The sequence below is a fragment of the Numida meleagris genome, chromosome 4 (assembly GCF_002078875.1).
Source record: "Numida meleagris isolate 19003 breed g44 Domestic line chromosome 4, NumMel1.0, whole genome shotgun sequence".
NCBI lineage: Eukaryota > Metazoa > Chordata > Aves > Galliformes > Numididae > Numida > Numida meleagris.
This window is the reverse complement of record NC_034412.1, coordinates 59,840,352-59,866,075: the sequence shown is the minus strand read 5'-3', so window position 1 is coordinate 59,866,075 and position 25,724 is coordinate 59,840,352. Positions and strand designations below refer to the sequence as shown.

General features: G+C 44.2%; 3 long non-coding RNA genes across 12 annotated transcripts in view; 2 read left to right on the top strand and 1 right to left on the bottom strand.

Annotated features, from left to right (window-relative positions):
* LOC110398059 overlaps positions 1-752 on the top strand; it is a 134,005-nt gene extending 133,253 nt beyond the window's left edge. The window contains exon 5 of the long non-coding RNA XR_002438173.1: positions 583-752. This is a non-coding gene — a long non-coding RNA (uncharacterized LOC110398059). The remainder of the gene's footprint in view (positions 1-582) is intronic.
* LOC110398056 overlaps positions 1-25,724 on the bottom strand; it is a 66,886-nt gene that overhangs the window by 38,310 nt on the left and 2,852 nt on the right. For 3 of the 6 annotated variants that reach the window (XR_002438166.1, XR_002438162.1, XR_002438165.1), the window contains one exon: positions 24,364-24,996. This is a non-coding gene — a long non-coding RNA (uncharacterized LOC110398056). Of the gene's footprint in view, positions 1-21,700; positions 22,157-22,821; positions 23,167-24,363; positions 24,997-25,724 lie in introns of those variants that run through there. The other 3 variants (XR_002438164.1, XR_002438163.1, XR_002438167.1) reach the window with 3 other exon arrangements.
* Positions 17,327-25,724, top strand: part of LOC110398058 — a 38,599-nt gene continuing 30,201 nt past the window's right edge. For 2 of the 5 annotated variants that reach the window (XR_002438172.1, XR_002438168.1), the window contains exons 1-6: positions 17,327-18,064; positions 18,837-18,954; positions 19,180-19,259; positions 19,400-19,459; positions 19,628-19,682; positions 19,813-19,966. This is a non-coding gene — a long non-coding RNA (uncharacterized LOC110398058). Of the gene's footprint in view, positions 18,065-18,099; positions 18,206-18,836; positions 18,955-19,179; positions 19,260-19,399; positions 19,460-19,627; positions 19,683-19,812; positions 19,967-20,600; positions 21,595-23,125; positions 23,176-25,724 lie in introns of those variants that run through there. The other 3 variants (XR_002438169.1, XR_002438170.1, XR_002438171.1) reach the window with 3 other exon arrangements.

Here is a 25,724-nt window from a genome sequence, read left to right as displayed (position 1 = left end):
GTTAGAATTACGAAGTGCAGGCATGTATAGCGTGTTAAGATTTGCCAGCTGTCACAGACTCATCTATGTTTGTGAATACGTGTGCATACATGTCATAATTACGCATGCAAAGCGTTGGGGTAACTAAACGTGGTGGTTGAAACGAACACAGATGCCCTCTCCCCCTTTTATCACTGAAAGTTCTAAAAGTTCCAAAACTATTGATTTTAATCTCTTTAGGATTTTTATTCATAAATCTTGAAATGACATCACAAAAGGATGAAAATGGAAATATCTTTTAAACTTTAGTGTGATTGTGCAGGGACATCTGAAAACTATGACTTTGCTTTGCTCAGACTTCAACTCATTACAGAAACAATTGCACACAGCCACGGTCTTGTTCCCTTTTTCTTCAAACTAAAGAATGAGGTTTGAAGTAATGTCTGCACTTTGGTGTGTGCACTAACCTGAAAGAATGCAAGGAGTGTCCTGAAGGGTACAGTTCTATCAGTATGCATGGCATACTAGAAGTTTTAAAAAGACATACCTAGTATATTTAGATGGTCTTCTAATTAAAATGGTGCCATGTTATTTATTTTTGAGGTCTCAATACAAAGGCTTAAATACACTCCGATTTGGAGAGCAGCATATTTAAATTGGCACTCTGCACATTGATGCTTCTACAGAGACACCATCAGCACACACTCTCCAGGTAACTGCACTGCTTGCAGAACATGTGTTTGTTATTTTTTTGTTTTGTTTTTCCTTGAAACTCCTTCCAGCTAACTGTACTCTTTCCACTTTTCCTCATGCTTGCATAATGGTCTCCTCTGATCTTTACTGAAGAAACAATATTTTCCTTTTCTAATTTGGTCCTTACCATTGTTTTCCCAGCCCCTAGTTCTTAAGAAATACGATTTCTTAATTAAAAAAAAAGTCTAATTAAGTTATTAATCAAGCTTTTCCAAGTGGGTAGAGTGACAAATTAGCCCTATCTTCCACCAACAATCTGATGGATGGGAAAACAAAGATGCAGAGGCTGTTATTTTAGCTGGAAGCTCTCTACCATATCAATTGTTTGGCCACAAGCCAAAATACCCTGAGAAATGATGAAAACTACCAGTGGGTCTATGAAGTTCATTCCTTGTGAGGCCTGACATCAAAGGAATGTGTCTTTATTAGCAAAATCTCTGTGTCTTCTGCAAAAACACTCATTTTGTCTTCAGACTGGTATGAGGCCTGGTGTTCTCACATTGCAAGAGAAAAGTTGTCTTCTTCTCTGGCCTGACACTGAAAGTTTGAGCCTAAGCTTAGTCAGCATTGCGATGTAGTGGTCTGTGTTGATAGTTTGTTCAGATTCCAGGAAATCCAGAAGGATCACCCCTTTCCTATCCCAAAAGGCAGTGCACATCACTTTACCTGCTGAGGGCTGCATCTTGAGCTTTTTCTTCGATTAGGAACTCACATGTTGCCACTCCATAGACTGCTGTTTTGCTGGCTCATAGTACTGACTCCATGTCTCATCACTGGTAGTGATGCAATCCAGGAAACTGCCACCTTCAGCCTTGTACTGGTTCAGTAGGTCCTGATAGACTTATGTACAGTGTTCTTTTTGTTCTTGTGTGAGCACTCCTGGGAACTGCCTGGTGCCAACTTCACAGTATTCCAATGTTGCCACTATAGTTTCCAATGCATTGAAGCCAATATTCAGCTCTGTACAGTTCACTGGTCATAATCCATCAATTTGCACAGATGAGTTGATTGAGATGCTCTTCATTTTGTGGTGTGACAGATGTGCATGGCCATCCAGAACATGGCTTGTCTTTCACATCACTGTTGCCACCGCTGAAATGCACCACCCATCTCCTCAGTGCATTCACATCCACTGTTTGGTCTCCATCAATGTTCAGAAGCATCAATGAATGTCAGTGGGTGCCATTTTTTTCACATGGAGGAATTCAATGACACACGTTTTCTTCATATGCACTACCATGTCAGATGCCATTCTGTCAGACTGCTTCTCTTATTCCATCTGTCTCACGGCAACAAAATGCAATGGAATATTGACGGTAAGGTTCAGCGTCTGCTGACTTACCACCAACAGCTGCCTCTGACGTCATGGACCAATATAATCAATTAGGAAGCATTACTTTTGGAGCAGCCCTCATATATGTATGAAAAGACAAAAGCAGTAGAGTCAATATAAAGCCATATTCAGCAACTGCTATAGTAATTTACTTTTGCTTTTCAGTCTGGATTTAATATTATGTGTAGAACCTGAACTATGCAAAACTAGAGTATGTAATCAGTCTTGAACTTTCCTGTGCCTCAATAAAATGCCCTGTATTCATCCCTCTTCTGAAGCCACCTATCCATCAAGGATCTTACTCTAAAAGTGAAAAAAAAGTGGCTTTGCCCTCATGGAGTTTTTCTCTCTTGTCAATTTTCAGTGAAGAGCGTGCCATTTAATCTGCTGTAATGCTTTTTAGGTTGAGACATAAAGGCATTTGACATTGCTTTATCAGCTGTAGGAATGCCCCCAAGCCCTGATGTTTTGGGTGGAACTAATAAAAGAGCATGAAGTATGTGAGGTTCAACCCAAACAATTATGGAAAGAGCAAGAGAGCTTCTTAACACTGAAACTTTACCAGGCAACTTCATGAGTTTTCTACTCATGTGGTATTTTTCCAATAAAAATTAAGCATAAGTATTACAGCAATACACAACTAAGTGTTCAAAGGTCATTGCTTCTAACTCAGAAAGACAAGTCCTTGAACAAAGAAGTGTAAATGCAGTTTGGCTGGAAATTAAATGTTATTCGGCAAAAGAGCAGCTGAATAAAGTTGTCAATGAACCAGATTGCTTACTTATAATTAGCAACATGGTCATTGTCTGGCTACCCAGCCATACTGTATATAAGCCTGTGCAGTCTGTATGATTTAAGATTATTTAGAAGACAGTCTCAAGAGAGAGGTAAACCAACTCCTTTCTTAGTCACTCAGTCAGCTTGCCTCAGACAAGTAGTGGCTACAATTCTGTCCTATTTAACCCTTTAAAGTAGACTGAAGAAAGGTCTTTTCCTTTCTTTAAATATTGTTCCAATTGCTCTATATAGCAAGGTCATTTAGAACTACAGGTATCAGACTTTTCAGTTTCCTGAATTTTTCAAACTTTTTTGCAAGCAGTATTAAGAAATGTTGCTCTGTAATTTATACTTTACAACACAGTTCCATGGGAAACTTTGTCCAACATTTGTATCCAGAAGAAATAATAACCATAGATTTATTATACCCTTTACTTGTCCTTTGGTTGCCAGGTGACCAGTTCGTTTCACTCTGTACATTACTTTTTGATGTTCTAGTTTAGTCTTATCAGGTTGAGCTTGGCTAATGTCTAGGAAGAGATTTTCAAAAGTGAACACCACTTCTCAGTGCCAATAGTAGACATTTAAGAGAAAATGTGAATAATTTATTGCGAGTGCTCACAATCCTCAACCAGTAGTTTGCATCCAGGATTTGTTTGGGCCACACCAAATAACTTTCAAACAAACATACAACAACAAAAAAAACTGCTTTAGGTCGATTCAGCAGGTGGATTGGACCAGGTGACCCCCAAAAGATCTCTTCCAACAACTATTCTCTGATCTTTTTCACAACTCTAGACGATGCAGCAAGTTCATGCACTTACAGTTTCTGTGTAAAAGCACAGAATTCAGCAGTTAATACTGAGTTAAAGTATAAAGTAAGTCCTCCTTTACTTCTACTTGGACATAATATTTCATCAGTTAGGGCTGACGGATACGCAGCCAAAGTTTGCCATTAAATGCTGCCTCGTAGATTTTTCAGAAAATAACAAGTTTAGTAGGACAAAACTGAAAATAAAAAGATAAGGCACAACTCTGCTATTAAAGATAGACACAAGCGTACAGAATTAACCTTGTAAGTGCTTATACTTTTCCAATCTATCTGTGCAAGTGAAACTGAGATCTTGAGAATGAGTCAGAGTCTACAGATCACGTGCAGCTATGGCAATGGAAGTAGAGATTTCAGCCACAGAAGGGGTTATTTTTGTCTTGATTTGTCCTCTTCAAAATCGTGGTAATACTATGTATGTTTTCAACTTAAATTAATTTTAGTCTCTTGTGTCAGGAACAGTTTCTGATTTTAGGAAGACTTTCATGGGAGTATTAAGATAGAGATTTTGCTCACTGAATGATACATGAAGAGGGTAATGATTTCAGAGCTGCATGTCCTATTTTAGCAATTTTAACAATCAGGAAAAGATGGGCTGACCTACTTGCCAGTAACAAAAATAGCCGAGGATCTTTAGACAAAATCAATCTCATTGAGTTGAACAGAAATGGAGAAGTATAATTGTTCCATTTGCAGGTTATGCACTGCTCATAGTGTAACCTGGGGACGTGCACATCCACGCACTGGAAGCAGTAAAACAGAGCACCCTCACTGTGTATATTGCCAGCAAAGATCGGGGATTGTTGAAAATCTCAAGATTGTTTTTCATAGAATCATAGAATCACTAAGGTTGGAAAAGACCTCTAAGGTCATCCAGTCCAACCATCCACCTATCACCAATATTTCCCACTAAACCATGTCCCTCAGTACAACATCTAGACATTTCTTGAACATCTCCAGGGACGGTGACTCCACCACCTCCCTGGCAGCTCAATCCAGTGCCTGATTACTCTCTTGGAGAACAAATGTTTCCTAATATCCAACCTGAACCTCCCCTGGTGCAACTTGAGGCCATTCCCTCTAATCCTATTACTAGTTACATGGGAGAAGAGGCCAACCCACACCTCACCACAACCTCCCTTCAGGCAGTTGTAGACAGCGATAAGCTCTTCCCTGAGCCTCCTCTTCTCCAGACTGAACAACCCCAGCTCCCTCAGCCGCTCCTCGTAAGGCCTGTGCTCCAGACCCCTCACTAGCTTTGTTGCCCTTCTCTGGACACACTCCAGGGCCTCAATGTCTTTCTTGTGGCCCAAAACTGAACACAATACTCAAGATGCGGCTTCACCACGGCTGAATACAGGATGATCACTTCCCTACTCCTGCTGGCAACACTATTTCTGATACAAGCAAGGGTGCCATTGGCCTTCTTGGCCACCTGGGCACACTGCTGGCTCATGTTCAGATGAGCGTCAACCAACACCCCCAAGTCCATTTCCTCTACACAGTCTTCCAACCACTCAAACCTGTAGTGTTGCCTGGGGTTGTTGTGGCCAAAGTGCAGGCCCTGGCACTTGGTCTTGTTGAACTTCATCTCACTGGTCTCAGCCCTGTGGTCTATCCTGTCCAGATTGCTCAGTAGGGCCTTGCTACCCCCAGGCAGATTGACACTGCCTGCTAACTTTATGTCATAGAATCATGGAATCATAGAATCATAGAATGGCTTGGGTTGGAAGGGACCCCAAGGATCACCAAGTTCCAAGCCCCTTTGCCACAGGCGGGGTCACCAACCAGTGGTCATCTGCAGACTTACTGAGGGTGCACTCAATGCCCTCATCCAGGTCATCAGTACAGATTTTGAACAGGACAGGCCCCAATACTAACCCCTCAGGAACACCACTTGTAACTGGTCACCAGCTGAATTTAACTCCATTCACCACCACTCTCTGGGCCTGGCCATCTAGCCAGGTCTTTACCCAGCAAAGAGTGTACCTGTCCAAGCCATGGGCTGCCAGCTTCTCCAGGAGAGCACTGTGGGAGACAGTGTTGAAGGCTTTGCTGAAGTCGAGGTAGAATACATCAACTGTCTTTCTCTCATCCACCAGGTGGGTCACTCAGTTGCAGGAGATCAGGTTGATCAAGCAGGTCTTGCCTTTCATGAACCCATGCTGACTAGGCCTGATCCCCTGGTTGTCCCACACATGCCATATGATCTCCCTCAAGATCATACTGGCTGCAGGATTTAGTCCAGAGAGTGGTGGTCAGTGGCTCAGTGTCTGGATGGAGATCAGTGATGAGTGGTGTCCCCCAGGGGTCGGTGCTGGGGATGATATTCTTTAATATCTTCATCAGCAACATCTACAGTGGAGTTGAGTGCACCCTCAGCAAGTTTGCTGATGACACCAAGCTGTGGGGTGCGGTCGACATGCCAGAGGGACGGGATGCCATCCAGAGGGAACTAGACAGACTTGAGCAGTGGGCCCAGGTGAACCTCGTGAGGTTCAACAAATCCAAGTGCAAAGTCTTGCATCTGGGTTGAGGCAACGCCAATTACCAATACAAACTGGGGGATGAAAGGATTGAGCGCATCCCTGCTGAAAAAGACCTGGGTGTACTGGTGGATGGGAAGCTGTACATGAATCAGCGATGTGCCCTCGCAGCCCAGAAAGCCAACCATATCCTGGGCTGCATCAAAAGAAGTGTGGCCAGCAGGACAAGGGAGGTGATCCTGCTCCTCTACTCTGTGCTGGTGAGGCGTCATCTGGAGTACTGTGTCCAGATGTGGAGTCCTCAGTACAGGAGGGACATGGACCTGTCGGAGCATGTCCAGAGAAGGGCCACAAAAATGATCCACAGAATGGAGCACCTCTTCTATGAGGATAGGCTGAGAGAGCTGGGGCTGTTCAGCCTGGAGAAGAGAAGGCTGCAAGGTGACCTGATAGTGGCCTTTTTGGATGACACCAAGTTAGGAGGGAGCGTTGATCTGCCATAGGGTAGAAAGGCACTACAGAAGGACCTAGATAGACTGGATCAATGGGCCAAGGTAAACTGTATGAGTTTCAGTAGGGCCAAGTGTTGGGTCTTGCATTTTGGTCACAACAACCCCAGTCACCCCTACAGGCTTGGGGAGGAGTGGCTGGAAAGCTGCCTGACGGGAAGGGACCTTGGTGTGCTGATGGACGGTCAGCTGAATATGAGCCAGCAGTGTGCCCAGGTGGCCAAGAAGGCCAATGGCATCCTGGCTTGTATCAGGAATGGTGTGGTGAGCAGGACTAGGGAAGTCATCCTGCCCCTGTACTCGGCACTGGTGAGGCCCCATCTCGAGTACTGTGCTCAGTTTTGGGCACCTCAATACAGAAAGGACACTGAGGTGCTGGAGCAGGTCCAGAGAAGGGCAACAAGGCTTGTGAAGGGCTTGGAGAATATGCCCTACAAGGAGCAACTAAAGGAACTGGGGCTGTTTAGTCTGGGAAAGAAGAAGCTGAGAGGAGACCTTATTGCTCTCTTCAAATACTTGAAAGGTGATTGCAGTGAGATCAGGGTTGTTCTCTTCTCACTGGTGACAGGTGACAGGACAAGGGAAAATGGCCTCAGATTGCATCAGGGGAGGTTTTGGTTGGATATCAGGAAAAACTTCTTTACAGAAAGGGTTGTTAAGCACTGGAATAAGCTCCCCAGGGAGGTGGTTGACTCACCATCCCTGAATGTGTTTAAAAACCATTTGGATGTGGTGCTCAGGAACATGATTTAGTGGTGGGTTGTTAGGGTAGTATGGTTAGGTTGCGGTTGGACTTGATGACCTTGAAGGTCTTTTCCAATCTGAGTAATTCTATGATTCTGTGATTCAGTATCTAAAGGGGAACTACAGGAAAGAAGGGGACAGACTCTTGAGCAGGGTCTGTGGTGATAAAACAAGGGGAAATGGCTTCAAGCTCAGAGAGGGTAGATTTATGTTAGATATAAGGAAAAAATCTTTTACACTGAGGGTGGTGAGTCTCTGGAACAGGTTGCCTAGGGATGTAGTTGATGCCCTGTCCCTGGAGACTTTAAAGGCGAGGCTGGATAAGGCCCTGGATCAGGCAACCTGATCTAGCTGTGATGTTCCTGTTCATTGCAGGGGAGTTGGACTAGATGGACTTCAAAGGTCCCTTACAATTCTAAGGATTCTACGATTCTATGCTAAGATGATCTGCTCCATTACCTTCCCTGGCCCCAAGGTCAGGCTGACAGGCCTATAGTTCCCCAGATCTTCCTTATGACCCTTCTTGTATATGGGAGTCACACTGGCAAGCATCCAGTCCTCTGGGACCTCTCTGGTTGACGAGAACCACTAATAGATGGTGGAAAGTGGCTTGGCTATCACCTCCGCCAGCACCCACAGCACCCTTGGGTGGATCCCATCTGGCCCCATGGTCTTGTGGCAGTCCAGGTACAGTAGTAGGTCTCTTAACTGTTTCCACCTGAATCGTGGGGAGTTGCTCCCCATCTGAGACTTCCAGGTCAGGGGATAGAGTACCCTGAGATAACTAGTCTGACTTTCAAAGATGAATGTAAAGAAAGCACTGAGAACCTTCAGCCTTTTCCTTCTCCTCAGTGGTCATGTTCCCCACCGCATCCAGTTAAGGATGGAGATTCTCCTTAGCCCTCCTCTTACTGTTAATACATTTTTAAAAAATTTTTTGTTCTCTTTTACCTCAGCGGCCAAGTTGAGGTCGAGCTGGGCTTTTGCCTTTCTAATTTTCTCCCAGCACATCCTGACAACTTCTTTGTACTCTCCTTGAGTTGCTCATCCCTTCTTCCACAGGAGGTAGATCCTCTTTTTCTCCTGGAGCCTCAGGGAAAGCTCTGTGTTCATTGATGCCAGTCTTCTTCCCTACCAGCTCATCTTTTGGCACAGGGTAAACATATATGTTTCAAAACATATTATTTAAATTGTAGGCCCATGAACTTCAGTGAGGATTTTGATGAGCATCACTCTGTGGACTTGAAGATGTAAAATTGCCACAGAAGATGCAGGCTGACAAATGAGACAAAAAAAAAAGGTGGATCAGGAAAGATCAGAGGCTGGAAAGACTGTTGAAAGGTTGTTTCTTGGAAGAGATGAAATGGAGTGACTGTGAGTTCAGTTTGGTGCAGAGCAATATGTAAAGGACCTCTGAGGCCCCTTTCAGACCTGAATGAAGGGATGATATGTATGAAGATAGACCATCTGCAAGATTCCGGAAGTAAAAGCAACTAAATCTGAAGTTAAAATCTTCATAGGACAGTTCACAAAACATAAAGCATACAGTTGCCAGAAGAGTTACACTTCTATTTCTGAACTTACTTTGTTTTCATCCCCAGGAAACCTGTTTTCTTTCTTCAGAAAAAGAATAGCCTGAATTTAAATCACTGCCAGCCTGCAGATGTTTGTCCCTGCTATATTCAAAACCCTTTTGGGTATGTGTATAGTCATAATCATTGTTAGAATTCTACTATTAGACTTAATCTACCTAGTTTATTTTGTTCCATTTGCTATTATCCTAAGGATATTACCCACACTGCATTCAAATTCTATTTCCTGCACAAAGTCTCGTACGCCACTAAGATATGGTTAACTGTTTCAAAGCTCAGCTGAGTGTCAAAGCCTTTACTTATGCAGCATGATAACTTCACTAGATGGCAGTGGAGAGAAATACTAGTTCATATAATTTCCTTTTTTTTTTAATAGGGCAGGGAAACATCCCAGTATGTACTGCAGTTTATTAATATAATCCATGTTAAGTCCAGATCACAAGACAGCAATGTTTTTGCGCATACAAGAGTCTGGGGGCTTCTGCCCTCCCAGTTCAATCTACATACAAACATTTGCAGGAGCACTGTCACATACTCTTCCAATCCTAACACAGAGGTGCAGAGAGTAATACTTATCTTTGAACCTTAGTGTTGCGACCACTTTTCCTTATCTTTTTATCTTCAAAGAGGAACTTCTTTACTGTGAGAGTGATGGAGCACTGGAACAGACTGCGCAGAGAGGTTGTGGAGTCTCCTACTCTGGAGATATTCAAGACCCGTCTGGCTGCCTACCTGTGTGACCGGCTGTAGGGAAACTGCTTTAGCAGGGAGTTGGACTCAATGATCTCCAGAGGTCCTTTCCAACCCCCATGATTCTGTGATTCTGTGTGAATCTGTACCTGAAAAAATTTAATGTTTCTATTGGTATAGTGACTAAAACAAACCCAGGGAAATAATCAATGCTGTTTGCACCGACCGGTCCCAGGACCAGGAGATGGGCAAGTGGCAAAACTCAAGGACCAAATACTTAAAGAACAAAGCTCTGTAGCTTCTGAGTTTTAAAACCCTTAAAAATTTGATCAATCTTTTGAATATGGAGAATTGAATGGAGTGGATAATTTCCCCCAAGATCATTACTGCAGTCAGAAGACTGTCAGTAAAATTCTCCAAGAAGTTCCTTATGGCATTCGTTCTGTGAGATTTCTCTTACTTTTCCTTTATGATGGCCTTTGGGAGACAGAAATACATGAAAATACAAAGCCCCGGGGTTTAGTTAGTGACACAGCAGGCTGGATTCTCTGCTCTGCAACTCACACGTGACTCTAGTCAAACAGACATAAATAATAGATACGTCTGTCAGAGAGTACAACTTGTTGCATAAACCAGCCTGATAAAAATAATTTACTGCCCTCAAGCATCAAGAGGTAAATGAAAGTAAGTTACACAGATTCGTAGGAAGAATACAGTTCAGATTAGCTTGTTGGGTTTCCCTAAATGGATGTATTGTCTGTAGATAGTTAGAATTCAGTGTTTGTGGAACTAAGTACACTCAGCAGTAACAGAAAACAAAAGACCAACATGACAAAATACTGATGCAATGTATCCTCACTCCAACGTCAGTCACAGGGAAGTTGTATTATTTTATCATTGCTATTAGCATCATGCCATAGTTCCCCAGATTACTTCAATACACAGTGAAACAGTTTGGTACCTTGTTACAAAGCTAAAGATCATCTCAAGCAGCCCAGATACTGACAAAATTTTCAATTTGAGTATTTTATTTCTTTTATTGCACTCACTCACTCTTCTGTGAAAAAAAAAATCACAAAGTTGGGATATCTTATCCTTACCCCTTTATCTCAGACCCGCTCACAAATCATAGAATCATAGTATGGCTTGGTTTGGAATTGCTCTCAAAGATCATCGAGCTTCAACCCTGTGCTGTGGGCAGAGTTGCCAACCACTAAATCAGGCACTAGATTAGGCTGCACAGGGCCCCATCCAGCTGGGTCTTGAACACCTCCAGGGATGGGGCACCCACAGCTCTGGGCAGCCTGTGCCAGGGCCTCACTGCTGTTTCAGTAAAGAATTTTTTACATAACATCTAACCTAAATCTCACTTCTTTTAGTTTAAAGTCATTCCCCCTTGTCCTATCACTATCAGACTGTGTAAAAAGTCAGTTTCCCTCCTGCTCGTATGCTCCCTTCAAGTACTGGAAGGCCACAATGAGGTCTCCCCGGAGCTGTCTCTTCTCCAAGCTAAACAAGCCCAGCTCCCTCAACCTTACTTCATAGGAGAGGTGCTCCAGCTCTTTGGTCATCTTTGTGGCCCTCCTCTGGACCTGTTTCACCAGCTCCGCATCCTCCCTGTACTGGGGACCCCAGACCTGGACACAGTACTCCAGCTGGGGCCTCACAAGGGCAGAGTAAAGGGGGTCAACGCCCTCCCTCTCCCTGCTGTTACCCCTCTTTTGATGCAGCTCAGGCTGCAGTTGGCCTTCCAGGCTGCAGTTGGCCTTCCAGGCTGCAAGCACACACTGCTGGCTCATGTCCAGCTTTTCATCCACCAGGACCCCCAAGTCCTTCTCTGCAGGGCTGCTCTCAGTGAGTTCTTCTCCCAGTCTGCACATATGTCTGGGATTGCCCCAACCCAAGGGGAACACCTTGCTCTCGGCCTTGTTGAATCCACCTGGACACAGAGCCATTTACAACAACCCTCTGGCTATGACCATCCAACCTTTATTCACCTAACAAACAGTCCAGCCTTCAAATCCATATCTCCACTTTAGAGATAAGGACATGGTGCAGGACTATGTCAAAGGCCTTCCACAAGCCCAGGTAGATGATCTCAGTTGCCCTTCCTTTGTCCATAGATGCAGTCACTCCACTGTAGAAGGCCACCACATTGGTCAGGCACAATATGCCCTTTCCTCAGCCCTGGTGAGGCCATACCTTCAGCACTGTGTTCTGTTTTGGGTTCCTCACTACAAGAAAGACATCGAGTCCTTGGAGCATATCCAGAGAAGGACAAGGAAGCTGTGAAGGGTCTGGAACACAAGGCTGATGGAGAGCAGCTGAGGGAACTGGGGTTGTTCAGTCTGGAGAAGAAGACGCTGAGGGGACACCTTATGGCTCTCCACCACTGCCTGAAAGGAGGTTGTAACAAGGCAGGGGTTGGCCTCTTCTCCCAGGTAACAGTGATAGGATGAGAGGCAATGGCCTCAAGTTGTGCCAGAGGAGGTTCACATTGGATATTAAAAAAAACTTCTCTGAAAGAGTGGTTGAGCACTGGAACTGGCTGCCCGGGGAGGTGGTGGAATCACTGTCCTGGAATAACTGTGGAGATGTGGCACTGAGGGATATGGTGTAGGTCAGTATTGGTGGTAGGTGGCTGGTTGGACTAGATGATCTTAAAGGTCTTTTCCAACCATAATGATTCTTTGGTTCTGTGAAGCTGTCCTGGTTGTCAGTGTTTTTGACCCATAGTAATGCAAAGCCACTGCTTCTGAATTCTTATCCCACACTGCACAGTTTGTGTAGAATGGATTGGACCACCCCAAATCCTTCACCTTCCTTTTGCCTGCAGCTTAATCCTGCCCCCTTCATCCTGCATCCTTCACTCTTTATCCCCGATTCTTCATCTCACCCCTGCCACCATGTCCTGCACAGTGAGGTGATTTCTATGGCCATCTGGGTTTGCAGTAGGACATCACTGAGGACATCATTGTCTGGGTGAGCCAAGCCCCAAGGTCTTGGGGTGGCTGTCAGGGTTCTGGCTTGCCCTAACGAGGCTTGGCTGTGCTAATGAAGCAATGACCTCCACATGGTGTGAAGGCACAGCTGTGCTTTGTTTGGAAGTCAGGGCAGGGCCAGCCCAAAAGCCTCTTAAACCACTACCCACCCTTCCCAACTACTGCAGTGCAAGCAGTTTAGGGGCTGCTGCTGGGGAGTGCTATTCCTTGAGGGGCTCACAGTGTTTTCCTGCCTATGGCAGGAGGTTGCTTGGCTCCCACACAGCTTTTCCTGGGGCTGGTGCAGGGCTACTGCTGGGCTCTCAGCTGCTTCTTGGAGCCAGTACGGTGCTGCAGCTGGATTTACTCCACTTTTTTTTTTTTTTTTTTTTTCCCCTTTTCTCTGTAGGGGAACTGGTATGTTGTGGCCTGAACTGATGACTGAGAAGGTTTAGAAAAAGATGTGGCNCAGGTACAGTAGTAGGTCTCTTAACTGTTTCCACCTGAATCGTGGGGAGTTGCTCCCCATCTGAGACTTCCAGGTCAGGGGATAGAGTACCCTGAGATAACTAGTCTGACTTTCAAAGATGAATGTAAAGAAAGCACTGAGAACCTTCAGCCTTTTCCTTCTCCTCAGTGGTCATGTTCCCCACCGCATCCAGTTAAGGATGGAGATTCTCCTTAGCCCTCCTCTTACTGTTAATACATTTTTAAAAAATTTTTTGTTCTCTTTTACCTCAGCGGCCAAGTTGAGGTCGAGCTGGGCTTTTGCCTTTCTAATTTTCTCCCAGCACATCCTGACAACTTCTTTGTACTCTCCTTGAGTTGCTCATCCCTTCTTCCACAGGAGGTAGATCCTCTTTTTCTCCTGGAGCCTCAGGGAAAGCTCTGTGTTCATTGATGCCAGTCTTCTTCCCTACCAGCTCATCTTTTGGCACAGGGTAAACATATATGTTTCAAAACATATTATTTAAATTGTAGGCCCATGAACTTCAGTGAGGATTTTGATGAGCATCACTCTGTGGACTTGAAGATGTAAAATTGCCACAGAAGATGCAGGCTGACAAATGAGACAAAAAAAAAAGGTGGATCAGGAAAGATCAGAGGCTGGAAAGACTGTTGAAAGGTTGTTTCTTGGAAGAGATGAAATGGAGTGACTGTGAGTTCAGTTTGGTGCAGAGCAATATGTAAAGGACCTCTGAGGCCCCTTTCAGACCTGAATGAAGGGATGATATGTATGAAGATAGACCATCTGCAAGATTCCGGAAGTAAAAGCAACTAAATCTGAAGTTAAAATCTTCATAGGACAGTTCACAAAACATAAAGCATACAGTTGCCAGAAGAGTTACACTTCTATTTCTGAACTTACTTTGTTTTCATCCCCAGGAAACCTGTTTTCTTTCTTCAGAAAAAGAATAGCCTGAATTTAAATCACTGCCAGCCTGCAGATGTTTGTCCCTGCTATATTCAAAACCCTTTTGGGTATGTGTATAGTCATAATCATTGTTAGAATTCTACTATTAGACTTAATCTACCTAGTTTATTTTGTTCCATTTGCTATTATCCTAAGGATATTACCCACACTGCATTCAAATTCTATTTCCTGCACAAAGTCTCGTACGCCACTAAGATATGGTTAACTGTTTCAAAGCTCAGCTGAGTGTCAAAGCCTTTACTTATGCAGCATGATAACTTCACTAGATGGCAGTGGAGAGAAATACTAGTTCATATAATTTCCTTTTTTTTTTAATAGGGCAGGGAAACATCCCAGTATGTACTGCAGTTTATTAATATAATCCATGTTAAGTCCAGATCACAAGACAGCAATGTTTTTGCGCATACAAGAGTCTGGGGGCTTCTGCCCTCCCAGTTCAATCTACATACAAACATTTGCAGGAGCACTGTCACATACTCTTCCAATCCTAACACAGAGGTGCAGAGAGTAATACTTATCTTTGAACCTTAGTGTTGCGACCACTTTTCCTTATCTTTTTATCTTCAAAGAGGAACTTCTTTACTGTGAGAGTGATGGAGCACTGGAACAGACTGCGCAGAGAGGTTGTGGAGTCTCCTACTCTGGAGATATTCAAGACCCGTCTGGCTGCCTACCTGTGTGACCGGCTGTAGGGAAACTGCTTTAGCAGGGAGTTGGACTCAATGATCTCCAGAGGTCCTTTCCAACCCCCATGATTCTGTGATTCTGTGTGAATCTGTACCTGAAAAAATTTAATGTTTCTATTGGTATAGTGACTAAAACAAACCCAGGGAAATAATCAATGCTGTTTGCACCGACCGGTCCCAGGACCAGGAGATGGGCAAGTGGCAAAACTCAAGGACCAAATACTTAAAGAACAAAGCTCTGTAGCTTCTGAGTTTTAAAACCCTTAAAAATTTGATCAATCTTTTGAATATGGAGAATTGAATGGAGTGGATAATTTCCCCCAAGATCATTACTGCAGTCAGAAGACTGTCAGTAAAATTCTCCAAGAAGTTCCTTATGGCATTCGTTCTGTGAGATTTCTCTTACTTTTCCTTTATGATGGCCTTTGGGAGACAGAAATACATGAAAATACAAAGCCCCGGGGTTTAGTTAGTGACACAGCAGGCTGGATTCTCTGCTCTGCAACTCACACGTGACTCTAGTCAAACAGACATAAATAATAGATACGTCTGTCAGAGAGTACAACTTGTTGCATAAACCAGCCTGATAAAAATAATTTACTGCCCTCAAGCATCAAGAGGTAAATGAAAGTAAGTTACACAGATTCGTAGGAAGAATACAGTTCAGATTAGCTTGTTGGGTTTCCCTAAATGGATGTATTGTCTGTAGATAGTTAGAATTCAGTGTTTGTGGAACTAAGTACACTCAGCAGTAACAGAAAACAAAAGACCAACATGACAAAATACTGATGCAATGTATCCTCACTCCAACGTCAGTCACAGGGAAGTTGTATTATTTTATCATTGCTATTAGCATCATGCCATAGTTCCCCAGATTACTTCAATACACAGTGAAACAGTTTGGTACCTTGTTACAAAGCTAAAGATCATCTCAAGCAGCCCAGATACTGACAAAATTTTCAATTTGAGTATTTTATTTCTTTTATTGCACTCACTCACTCTTCTGTGAAAAAAAAAATCACAAAGTTGGGATATCTTATCCTTACCCCTTTATCTCAGACCCGCTCACAAATCATAGAATCATAGTATGGCTTGGTTTGGAATTGCTCTCAAAGATCATCGAGCTTCAACCCTGTGCTGTGGGCAGAGTTGCCAACCACTAAATCAGGCACTAGATTAGGCTGCACAGGGCCCCATCCAGCTGGGTCTTGAACACCTCCAGGGATGGGGCACCCACAGCTCTGGGCAGCCTGTGCCAGGGCCTCACTGCTGTTTCAGTAAAGAATTTTTTACATAACATCTAACCTAAATCTCACTTCTTTTAGTTTAAAGTCATTCCCCCTTGTCCTATCACTATCAGACTGTGTAAAAAGTCAGTTTCCCTCCTGCTCGTATGCTCCCTTCAAGTACTGGAAGGCCACAATGAGGTCTCCCCGGAGCTGTCTCTTCTCCAAGCTAAACAAGCCCAGCTCCCTCAACCTTACTTCATAGGAGAGGTGCTCCAGCTCTTTGGTCATCTTTGTGGCCCTCCTCTGGACCTGTTTCACCAGCTCCGCATCCTCCCTGTACTGGGGACCCCAGACCTGGACACAGTACTCCAGCTGGGGCCTCACAAGGGCAGAGTAAAGGGGGTCAACGCCCTCCCTCTCCCTGCTGTTACCCCTCTTTTGATGCAGCTCAGGCTGCAGTTGGCCTTCCAGGCTGCAGTTGGCCTTCCAGGCTGCAAGCACACACTGCTGGCTCATGTCCAGCTTTTCATCCACCAGGACCCCCAAGTCCTTCTCTGCAGGGCTGCTCTCAGTGAGTTCTTCTCCCAGTCTGCACATATGTCTGGGATTGCCCCAACCCAAGGGGAACACCTTGCTCTCGGCCTTGTTGAATCCACCTGGACACAGAGCCATTTACAACAACCCTCTGGCTATGACCATCCAACCTTTATTCACCTAACAAACAGTCCAGCCTTCAAATCCATATCTCCACTTTAGAGATAAGGACATGGTGCAGGACTATGTCAAAGGCCTTCCACAAGCCCAGGTAGATGATCTCAGTTGCCCTTCCTTTGTCCATAGATGCAGTCACTCCACTGTAGAAGGCCACCACATTGGTCAGGCACAATATGCCCTTTCCTCAGCCCTGGTGAGGCCATACCTTCAGCACTGTGTTCTGTTTTGGGTTCCTCACTACAAGAAAGACATCGAGTCCTTGGAGCATATCCAGAGAAGGACAAGGAAGCTGTGAAGGGTCTGGAACACAAGGCTGATGGAGAGCAGCTGAGGGAACTGGGGTTGTTCAGTCTGGAGAAGAAGACGCTGAGGGGACACCTTATGGCTCTCCACCACTGCCTGAAAGGAGGTTGTAACAAGGCAGGGGTTGGCCTCTTCTCCCAGGTAACAGTGATAGGATGAGAGGCAATGGCCTCAAGTTGTGCCAGAGGAGGTTCACATTGGATATTAAAAAAAACTTCTCTGAAAGAGTGGTTGAGCACTGGAACTGGCTGCCCGGGGAGGTGGTGGAATCACTGTCCTGGAATAACTGTGGAGATGTGGCACTGAGGGATATGGTGTAGGTCAGTATTGGTGGTAGGTGGCTGGTTGGACTAGATGATCTTAAAGGTCTTTTCCAACCATAATGATTCTTTGGTTCTGTGAAGCTGTCCTGGTTGTCAGTGTTTTTGACCCATAGTAATGCAAAGCCACTGCTTCTGAATTCTTATCCCACACTGCACAGTTTGTGTAGAATGGATTGGACCACCCCAAATCCTTCACCTTCCTTTTGCCTGCAGCTTAATCCTGCCCCCTTCATCCTGCATCCTTCACTCTTTATCCCCGATTCTTCATCTCACCCCTGCCACCATGTCCTGCACAGTGAGGTGATTTCTATGGCCATCTGGGTTTGCAGTAGGACATCACTGAGGACATCATTGTCTGGGTGAGCCAAGCCCCAAGGTCTTGGGGTGGCTGTCAGGGTTCTGGCTTGCCCTAACGAGGCTTGGCTGTGCTAATGAAGCAATGACCTCCACATGGTGTGAAGGCACAGCTGTGCTTTGTTTGGAAGTCAGGGCAGGGCCAGCCCAAAAGCCTCTTAAACCACTACCCACCCTTCCCAACTACTGCAGTGCAAGCAGTTTAGGGGCTGCTGCTGGGGAGTGCTATTCCTTGAGGGGCTCACAGTGTTTTCCTGCCTATGGCAGGAGGTTGCTTGGCTCCCACACAGCTTTTCCTGGGGCTGGTGCAGGGCTACTGCTGGGCTCTCAGCTGCTTCTTGGAGCCAGTACGGTGCTGCAGCTGGATTTACTCCACTTTTTTTTTTTTTTTTTTTTCCCCTTTTCTCTTGTAGGGGAACTGGTATGTTGTGGCCTGAACTGATGACTGAGAAGGTTTAGAAAAAGATGTGGCCAGCAGGGAGAGGGAGGTGATTGTCCATCCCCCACTCAGATCTTGTGAAGCCTCATCTGGAGTACTGCGTTCAGGCCTGGGTTCCCCAGCACAAGAATGATGCAGAACTCAAGCTCTTGGAATGGGTCCGGAGGAGGGCCACTAAGATGATCAGAGGGCTGGAGCACCTCTCCTATGAAGAAAGGTTGAGGGAACTGGGCCTGTTTATCTTGGAGAGGAGAAGGCTCCAGTGAGACCTCATTGTGGCCTTCCAGTACTTGAAGGGAGCATTTAAACAGGAGGGGGATATGACTTTACATGGGTTGACAGTGATAGGACAAGGGGGAATGGTTAAAAACTTAGATGGGGAGATTTAGGCTAGATGTTAGGAGGCAGTTTTTCACTCAGAGGGTGGTGATGCGCTGGAACAGGTTGCCCGAGGAGGTTGTGGATGCCCTGTCCCTGGAGGTATTCAAGACCAGGCTGGATGTGGCTCTGGGCAGCCTGGTCTAGTGGTTGATGACCCTGCCCACAGCAGGGGGGTTGAAACTAGATGATCTTTGAGGTCCTCTTCAATGCAGGCCATTCTATGATTCTGTGACGAGGGGAGTGGTTGGCCCAGGGAGCACAGGTGCAAGCAGTTCACCTGTGCTTCCTATGTCACTCAGGATTCACCCCTCCCTGGGCTCATTTAAGGGCTAGCCTCTGAAGGGAGAACATCTTTTGGATGAAGGCTGATTCCTGAGAAGGACTGTTCTATAGCCAGAGACCATCATTACCTCTCCGGTGAGTCAACTTTTCCTATGTATGATTGCTGATATTCCTAATGACACTTTGCCTCGTATTGCAAAGAACTTAACAGAAGTAATTTCACTGCTTCCAAGGACCAGCACCTCCTCTCAGTCCTGTTGTTGCTGGGAGTAAAAAGCAAGACAGGGGCCTGTTCAAAAAGAAACAATGCCTGATGTTTGCTTTTCAATTCTTGTTTGGTTTTTTGGTCTCCTGTTGCAGAGTGAGTGCTGCAGTGTGGCCTCTTGTAGTGAGGGTCAGTTCAGCCTGTGAGTAGTTCTAGTAGTGATGGGACTGTGAAGGTGAGTGCTTGTGTGCTGAAGGGTGCAGGCACCACCCCATCCTGGGGGCTGTTTGTGTTATGGTGCCTTGGTGCAGGGGCTCCCAGTCTGGCAGCCCCTTCAAAGCAGTTTGCGGAGTTGTGAAGGTCTTTGTCCTGCAGGTCCAGAGCTGGTGTGAGGATCCTGGTGGTATGAAACTGTTGATGCTTGAATAGAGCGAGGTGAGCTCTGTCTGTGCATCCTCCAGCCTGCATGTCCTCCTTTTGGGATGGAGCTTGTGGTTGAGGCTGGGTGGAGTAGGAGAAAAGCCTCTTCTGTATGTGGTGGTGGTGTGCAGGGTGCTCTCTTAAGGTGAGTTTCCGTCCTGTAGCTTTGTGGTTTGTTTTCAGTTCTGAAGATGTGTGCTTGCTGCTGTCCTGGAGCATGGGGCTCTTGCTGTGAGAGGTGAGAAGTGCTAGGGCTCCAGCAGCCTTTCTTTTGTTGGCGTTTGGGGTTGTGGTGGTGTTTCTTGTCCTGGGGTGCCCCTGATCCTGTGAGGTGGGATACAGCATTCTAGAGTCTTCTTTCTCCTTAGGTCTTTGTGCAGCTCTTTAATGTGAAGAGGAGAGCCAGCTGTGCCCTGACTTAATGGACTTGTGGAGATGGATTCTGCTGGAGGATGTGGAGTGCTGCCCTTATAGTGGCAGAAGAAGCTGAGCTGACTCAAGAAGTGGATGTTTATTCTTCTGGTGAGTACTGCAGGCTTTTGGTGTCCTGGCTATGATAGGATACAAGGACCCTCAGCCTGGTGTTGGTATTCTATTCTTCCAGGTTTCTTCTCAGCACTGGAGGCTCTAGTTCTGTTTTCCTGTTTTGGTGTTTGTGCAGCCCTGTGTCCTTTCACCTGATCTTGTGGGTGCAGAGAGGTGGTATGGTTGGTGAGCAGGACTCTAATGTTGTAGGAGTTAGTGATTGTTTAATTGGGATCAAGGTGGCTGGGATGTTTCATTTTTAATTTAACTCAAAGATTATTTATTTTGGATGGGGGTGGGTTCTGTCATTTGTGTCTTCACAGTGACCCCTTTCTGGGGACCTCCCCCTGAGTGGGGGCTGAGGAGGAGTCCCCTTATGGGGGAGGCTCCCCCTGGTGGGGGTCTGAGGGGGATGGTCCTCCAGCTATGGGGACTCTCCTGCAGAGGTAGCTGCTTCTTGTCAGTGCTCTCCTTTCTAGGCTAGAAGGTGTGAGGCAGGGCTCGGAGGAGATGTTTTCCATCACTTGCCCAGAGATCCTGGGGTGCTCCTACTGCTGCTGGGCTTGGGGTGATCTTCCTTGCAGAGCTATGCTCCTTCTTAGCCACTGAGAGTGTCCTGGTTCTTCTCTAGGGCTGACTGATTTAGGGTGGAAGAATTCCTACCCTAGTGGGCTGGAAGGAGAACCCACTTGCTTATCTGCTTTAAGGAAGGCCTTGAGCTCCAGTGCCTGGATGTCTTGAAGTGCTTGAAGAGCTTGTAGGTCCCATCTGTCTTCTAGATGAAGCTGTATGTTATCTTTGGCAGCTGTAGTGGAGTTAGGTGGATCTCCTACAGTTAGGGTTCTGCCCTTATGCACCAACGCATTAGAACTGTATCTATAAGGCAAGAAGAGGTTGCATGGCATCCCTTCCTCCTTAGAAGCAAAGGACCTGGGAGTGGCATTGGTGTGGGTGTGCAGCTGTGGCTGCCCAGTATAACTCTCCACTTAGTCAGGAGAGCATAAAGCATGAGGGAAGACTTCCACCCTTCTGATAATATATTCAAATAGAATGGCTGTTGTGCCTTGATCTGGTTCTCAAGTGTAAACAACAATGACCTGAAGCTGAAGACTGAGTGCCAATTTGCAATTAGAACTGAAGTTTCATACATAGGTAAATTCTCTACCAAAATGGGTAGTAGCTTAAGATCTTGACATTTACCTATACAATAAGCAGTAGAATAATAAAGCAGAACTTCTGTTGTGAATACAAAACCAATTGTCTTAGAGGAATACTTAATACTATGGCCTCTTATTTCTGCTCAGATTTGTATTTTCATCTCCAGATAGTGTTTTAAAGAAATATTTTGCTTTGAGTAAAAGTAGCTTACTTAACTTTCAGTTTCTCTCTTACTTCAAAAGTAAAGCTGAGTTCCAGTGCTCTGTTACTTGCTGTGGATCACAGATGTGAGTTTACAGCTTGCACTGTCATGCTCTACTTGTTTACTATGCAAAGCAGCTGTAATGGTATGCAGGAAAGAAAAGCCATCAGTCTGGGGGGGAATTGAATGAATTGTGTAAATTTCACTTCTGTCTTGCTCTGGAAACTTGAAACTCTTACATGATTAAGAAACTCATTCAGATGTCTTTCCAGTCTTTCATTTTTTGTCTTTAATGCATTTGCTGTTGGTTTTTTTGCACAATATTAAGTTTTCCATCTGGTTTTATTTACATATCTATCACCAGGGACCTAGCTTTCTGTCGTGTCTCAATTGTAGGTCACAGCCAGGGGACATACAGAAAATGAACATGTTGCAGTACCTCTCTGGCTCTCTCTGCTGATTAATTGCTATGGTAGCTTAATTTTGCAGTACAGATGTTGATTTGCCATTGAAAACCACCAGCATCAAGCTGTCAGAACCGAGAAATGGCTTTAATTATTTCCTCCCGGGAGCAGTAATAGCCCTTGCTTAGCTATGGTGAAAGCTGGAGTGCATTTGTGTGGGTGACTTGTATACACTTACATGTACTAACAGCTTACCTGTGCTCTTCAGCCCTGCTGGTGCTGAAGGTTTGTTCCCAGTTGGTGCAAAGGTAGTATGGAGCCATTGCTTCTGTGAGAGCTGGGTCGCCTGGAGACCAGCTTTGTGAGCTTTGTTATTTTCCATGGCTGATGAAGACTAACATTATTGTTCTGCTTCATTAAGCACTGGAAATAGAAAATAAATCAGATAGAAAGGTCTTGGAAATAACAGAACCAGAAAAAAATTTCTGGAAAGAATTACAAAAAAAAAATCAGAAGCCACAGAAAGCTTGATAGGAAACCACACTTAAAAGGAAGGAAGAGAGTGGTGTACACTTCCAGTAAAGTGTCTGGCTTGCTGCTGATTAAAGCTCTTCCTCCTAAATCTTTTTCTCCTCTAGATGTAGGTTACAAGTTTCTTCCATTGTATATATTCAATGGTAATATAAGGTAACAGCCCTTTTATGCCTATGGCTTCATCTTTGTAATAAAAAGCAAGATGACTTGCTTCCTGTCCTATTCTTCTCACAAAGAGCTGTTTTTCTAGTATGTATTCTTCAAACATAAATAATGTAGTGATAAACTAGTAGCTTAAAAATAAATGGAGAGCAGATGAAAATTGTTCCTATTACACAGAAGTTTTCACACAGTTTTCCATATTCCCTGAAATTCTTCCGAAACCTAGAAACATGTCCTACTGCTGTTAGTGTGATGGCTTCCACAAGAGCCTGCCACTAGCTTTTGCTCAACTTCCAAAAGAGTAACTAACTAAAAGCCCTTGAGAATAACTCTGGGACTAGGATATTTATTCCTTCTTTCCATGCTGTATCCATTTGGTAAGACAGTCTAACCTCTGCTTATCTGTCATCTCTGAAGTAGGGTAGTACTTCTTGTCCTTCTGGCAGAGGGTATTAAAACAGGATGGGTGCAAAGGCTTTGGAAAGTCTGAAAGTGTTGCTCTCAACTGATGTTGGTGGCTTTTACATTAAATCTCAAAAGAGCAAAGGCTGAAGATGATGTTCATGCAATAGCCTTGTACTTGTTTGGCAGTAAACTGCTCTTCCTTTGAATTGCATGCTTCAGACATTTCAGTGGAGGAAGGCTGAACCTGCTTTCCCACATGTATTCACCTTCTCTTCTGCTGACTTCTTCCAGGAACAGTGGTGCAACTCAACTCAAGAAGGATGAGTTGAAGGCTGGGAGAGAAAAAAATCTTTCTTGTGAAAAATGAATGCTATAAAGAAAACCATCCACAGAAATATGTTGTGATTCCCTTTCTTTGGAATTAAGTGCCAGCTCAGAGGTCTTTAAACCATTAAGGACATAACTAAGTTACTTAAGATAAGTAAGTTGTGCAACATGTTTGTCAGTAAATACAGTCAACCATGGAAGAGGTCAAGAAATGTTTTAACTACATCCAAGTTTTCCTTCATTTTTTGCTTGCTTTCTTAAGTCAGCCATAAAAATAATACATGTGGTGCAAAAAACACCACCAACAAAAGGACTACTACTGCTACTTTAAAACAAGCCTCTCAAAGGAGAACTGGAAATGTTTTCTTCCTGCTACAGCAAACCAAAGGCCTACATCTCCTACTAGGTTTTCATTCTGCAATAACTATTTGTATGTGTATGTAGTACTCAATTCCTGTGACAGTAATTTCTGTTGCTAATATTACAGGATTACAGGGGTTGGAACCAACCTCCAGAACCCCCTGCTCCTTTGCTGCAGAGCTCCTCTCCAACAGGTCTAACTTCTCTAACCTGGGCAGTTATTTCTCCCAGAGTGCAGAACTCTGCTCCTTCATATTGAACCTCAGAAGGTTCTCTCTTCCCTGCTCTTCAGCCTGTCTAGGTCTCTCTGAATAGCAGCACAGCCTTCTGCTGTGTCAGCCACTCCTCCTGCTTCTTATCAGCAAAATTGCTGATTATACCAGAGTAACGAAAATGAATGGTGTGTTTCTTTATCACAGGCTCTTTAACCATTTCTGAAAAAAGATTATAATACTGGTAATAGAGTTTTGTGATCAATAGCTATTTATTAAAATCTTGTTGTTATTCCTTCAGAATAGCTATGAGTTGTTTAAGTAATAGTGAGTTATAAAATACTCTCTAGTGTCCCTGCAAAGGCAAGAGCTGTTTTGATTACAGCAGGTGTGTGTGGCACATCTCAGCCACAAAACTGCTATCTAAGCATGGAGCTTGGTGTCATCAACATCCAACTCACAGCTGAAACCATTTTGGAGTTTTGTTAAGAAAACAAGATTTGATCAATGGAGATTAATGATTACAATATTTCAGCCTAAGTAAATAAGTCTGTGCACAATCTGACAGCAAATAAGTCAGTCAGTCTTCAAAGAGATTTATTTTTGTTCTTAGCAGCTGGATATCTCAAGCCTGCCAGTCCTGAGGGAGTCCATAGATCTACTTGACAATGGGAGAATCTCACAGCTGTAAGAGCTGTGGGTTGTTAAACTATGACTTGAGCTAAAACATATTTTAGTGGACAGGCTCTTTCTTACAACCCTGAGGTTTTCTAATTGCCTACAGCCAGTCCACTTATCGTTGGAAACCTGTGAGCTCCCATGTTGTAACACAAGGTAGTGATAGCCTGCCTTTAATTATTCCAGGAAAAAAAAGTGCATACTTAATTCCACCCCATTTTATGCTGGCAGTGGTGCAGGTGGGCCAAGACAGTGGAGATGATGTGATTCCTGGTGGACTGCAGCGAAGTCTAAGGACTGCTTTGGAATGCACAAAAGCAAACAAAACCTGCGATGAGAATAGTGAATAAGTGGCATGTGCTGGTTTCTACAAAACACAAATCAGGAAATGACAGAAATTGTTCTCCAGCTCACAGAATCCTTTCCCAGGATACAGAGAGCAATGAGGTCTACTGTGCTGTCAGTGCAAAGGTCAAAGCTTTTGACCACCTGATGGTGCCAAAAATCAGAGCTGAAAGGTCAGGTCCACTATCACCTCTTCAGCGAAGGAAATGCTGCAGTGGCTATCACAGAGGCTCCATTCCCCTAGGCATAAGGGCAACAGTAGTATTAATGGGCATCACGATCCATAGAAAAAAAAAATCCTTCTTACTATCACTTACACAATGAAAGAGGTGTGAAGATTCATTGTTTTGTGGATGTACAAACAATATTTATCTGCAAGGTCACTATTCACTTAACAAACATTTCTGATTTGAACTCAAAAGAAAATTTACCTTGGACAGTACCTAAGAAACACGCCTGAAGGCATACTGGCAGAAGCAGAGCTTTGGTAAAGCACTTTTTGCAATCATCTGCACGCGCATTTAAAAATCACTTTGAAACTCAAAGATTTAATTACAGGCTCTGTACTGATCTATATTACCAGGCCTTGATTATTTTTGCAAAATACGCTAAGTTAACTTACATACGATGGAGCTGTAGATTTAAATAGCTTTAAAGTGTTATAATTAAAGTTAAATAACCACCAACAAAATTAATGAATAGCATTTTCTGGTTCATATCCCTAGTTTTTATAAACTCTATTGACTTGCTGATTAGTTGCTGAAAGTAGTCATTTTCTATCACGCAATCATAATTCTGAACGGCTGGATTTGTTGATATAATTCTACTCAAAACAGAAATGGTAAAAGATCAAAATACATGCATTTCCAGAAGCGTAGGTCCAGCCTTGAAATAATAATAATAGTACTATAACAATAATAATAATAAATCTAACACTGAGTGCTTTGATGTTATAAGACATAGATACG